The sequence below is a fragment of the Arachis ipaensis genome, chromosome B2 (genome assembly GCF_059453495.1).
Source record: "Arachis ipaensis isolate K30076 ecotype BB chromosome B2, ASM5945349v1, whole genome shotgun sequence".
NCBI lineage: Eukaryota > Viridiplantae > Streptophyta > Magnoliopsida > Fabales > Fabaceae > Arachis > Arachis ipaensis.
Genome location: NC_142437.1, coordinates 1,076,959 through 1,080,625, shown reverse-complemented (window position 1 = coordinate 1,080,625; position 3,667 = coordinate 1,076,959). Strand labels below are relative to the sequence as shown.

Below are 3,667 nucleotides of genomic sequence, written 5' to 3'. Positions count from 1 at the left end.
CAGCTTCTCCTTCGCTCTCAGATTCCTTCGTGCAACCCGATTTGGTGAGTTTCCCCTGTTCTTTCTGTTTCAATTTTGTTGCTGCATCACTGCACTTTGATTTTGTTGCCAAAATAATTTGTTGCTGAAAGTTGAATGTGTTACTGAAATTTGTTATATCATAGTTTATGTTTTTGTTGCTGCCTGAAAGTTATCATAATTATCATAGCTGAATTTGTTGCTAGAACTCTAGAAGTAGAATTTGTTGTTAAGTTGAATTTGATGTTGAACCTATCATAAATGTGGTTGTTGCTAGAAGTAGAATTTGTTACTGGATAACTGACTTGAGTTGAATTTGTTACTGAACCTTCTTGTTGTGTTGCTTAAAAAATGCTAAATCTTTTGTTGATGTATGTTAAGGGATAAGAGATAAGAGAGTTAGTCAATAACAAAATCAGTTTGGTACAGTTAGTTAGGGTTTGTTATTCTGATGTCTGATCTTTTTCTCTTTTTCAACTCTGTTATAAATAAAGCTCTTGCATCCCTCTAAGAGGTGTGTAGAATTGATTCATTGATGGAAGAATAAGATGAAGTTAATTCAGTTCACTAGTTTCTTGTACCTCTCTCTTCAAACTCTTCTTTCTCTGTTTCAGATGTTCTGCATAACATCATAATGCTGTGTTTGTTATGGAAGATATAGATGCAAATCAAAGTGAGGAAAATGTTGATCAAGCTCCAAATTTGTCCTATGAAGATATAGATGTCGATTTTAAGATCACTTGGACTTGATTATCGATTATGTTATCTTTTGCTTACTCTTGTTTATTTAAATAAAGAAAGTATTTTGTACTAGAAACTAGATTATTATCTCTTTTTGCATCATTAGTTGTCTAAAAATTAACATTTGATTATTATTATTATTATTATTATTATTATTATTATTATTATTATTATTATTATGTTTGTAAAGACTTGCATTTTAAGTTTTAATATGTAATTTTAATTTCATTTATATAATTTTATATTTTTTAAATTATGACCGGGTCAACTGAGTGAATCAATGACCCATCGGTTGAACCAGTGACCCGATCATATGACCGGGTGGATTGCCGATTCAGTTCTGATAACTATAATTGTAGATTTGTAGCCCTTTTTTCTTACTATATTAGTTTTAGTATATTAAAGGCAAAATTTCCAAGGCGTAGAGCGAAGAAAATGGTCAAACAATCAACTCAATTGAAGGAACTTAAAACCCAAACATAGCAACCTCAATTCAAAGAGCTTGAAATCGAAGGTACAGCAAAATCAAATAACAAATTTTTTTTATCAGCATAAAGTTTTCACTATTTATTTATTTTTATTAAACCTCTACCTGTGTGTTTGTGGCAGTGGAGCGTCAAATCAGTGCAATTAAGGTGGTTCGTGATGTTGAGATTGAGCGATTGTTGATGGAACTTCGTTTGGTTCGGTCGTGTTTCAGTGAGGAACAGCTTCGGAAGCCAATGCTGCAGGTCTTCGAAGAAACCTTACCGAATCCCTCAATTGTGAAAGATGAAGGGAATGAAAAATTTGATGTGAAGTGGAAAGAGAGAGGGAGCAGAATGTCCACGACTTGTGGTGGTGTAGGAAGAGATTTGCACGCTTCTCTGTTCTAGAGGCTTTCGATTGCTTTTCCTTCGGAATGTCCTTTTTCAGTTCCTTAGTTTGGCGGTTTTGAATACTCTAGCAATACTGGTAGTGTTTAGTTTTCTCTTTCGATTTAACTCATTTCATATCTGAATTAAAGTTTCCTTAATTGAATTTAAAAAAATAGAAATGTATGTTACGAAACATACTATTGTTCTTTGCCCCTTTAAATGTTTGAGTTCCTTCAATTTTGAACGATTTTACTATAGATATTATAGTTCTTATATATTTTGGCATAGATTATAATTGATACCTGTTAGTTTACTTCTTTGTTGGTAGGGAGAACAGGATTTCTTGGTGATGAAAATCTTCATTTTAAGGACTTTGTATGTTCTCTATCTTCTCTGTGCACTTTGATTAATTGTATTTTGTAACATCCTTAACTGGCTTGTTTGGGTCACTTACATAGGACTTGATGCGACATAAAATTGGGGTAGCTGTGTAGGAGCAGTATTAATATAGTACTTCCATTCTCATTTCCATTATGTGCTGAAGCATCCACGAATTGATTTGAATGAGAAATGTTGCTATTCATTTAGGATCCTTTCATGTGCAGATGGAAGAGAACTTGTCTCTATTACTAGTTTCATTGCATACGCTGCTAAATCTATTATGACTAACTTAAACAGCTTGCAAATAAAAACTAATTAGTGATTGCATTGTATTGTGATAATATGAATTGATTGAATCTTTGTTACATAGGTTTTTAAGGAGCCATGTGAAGCTCAGACTCTCACAAGTCAAGAAGGTCTTCAGACTCCCAATGTCCGAATTTTCTCCCTTTATTTTTTACCTTCTGTTTTTTATGGATGACTTTATGAACTCTAGTATTCATTGCTGAGGCTATTTTTTAAACAGTTGTGATTGATTTGGATTTGTTGCCTTTTGCAGGTGAGTAGTCAGCGCTTGTCTGTTGGGATGACACCCAAAACCCTTAGGCTGCCGAAACCTAGCGAGATGCTTCTCTCTGTCCATGGATCACCTTTTGGTGTTTACAAGGAAAATAACATGGAAGCTATATATGGTATGAAGCAAATGTTTTATTTGAAACTATTGATATATCTTGTTCATTTAGTTTCCTTGTTGCATGAAGAGATACTTTTCTAAAAATAAACTACCAAGAATGGTACTCGAAAGTTTATGCCGCTAATAAAAATAACCTAGAAAGATAACAAATAAGCTCCAAAAGATTTAAAAAGTGAGAAAACTAACCGGATATTAGTTATATTTTTTCATAAAATACTTTAGATATTAGATTTCGATGCGATTTTTTGTAAGTATTATTAGAAAAATGAGACTTTGTCATAGTTAAAATTTGGTGATTTGTCAAGGAATTTTTTCAATGTTTTTTGTGAATGATTGAATTTAAAATAAAATGCACAAGTTGTTTGCTAAATACAAAATTCCTTTATCATTTATGTAAAAAAAATATGATATTTTTGTTAATTTTGTCACGTTTTTAAATCTTTTGAGACTTCTTTATCATTCATAGAAATCTTATTTGGTTATTTTTCATATCGATATGAGTTTTTTGGTGTAATTTCGATAGTTTACCTTGTTCCTAATAGCATGTGAGCTATTTTTAGCTCAATTTGTTAGTTACTTTATAAGCTAAGCTCTTAAGCCGGTGAGCTACTGAGCTTGAGCTAAAAATTTGAGCTCATTTATTAAATGAGTCAAACTTAACTTTGCTATATTCCATGAGCAGGATTTGGTAGAGTTGATGGAAGGTATACCAGTTCGGAATTCCACAAAATACTTCCGTTGTTAGTATAGCCCAACCGATAATCAATCCTCAATCCCAAATTAAGAAAGGGTGGTTGTCACAAGTGCTAACCGCAAATAAGAATGTAACCGGAGTATTTAGACTCCGGATCGTCTCACGAAGAATGGGCAAGCATGTGCTTTAGCATTGATCAGAAATACAGGGTTGAGAATCATGGTGATGAAAATTAACTACCAAGCTTGTCATGCAAGAAATCTTAAAATGCAAGAAACTCTA

General features: G+C 32.6%; 1 pseudogene; it reads left to right on the top strand.

Moving 5' to 3' along the window:
- The first annotated feature begins 1,194 nt into the window (after positions 1–1,194).
- On the top strand, positions 1,195–3,441 carry LOC148572770 (uncharacterized; annotated as a pseudogene).
- The last annotated feature ends 226 nt before the right edge of the window (positions 3,442–3,667 follow it).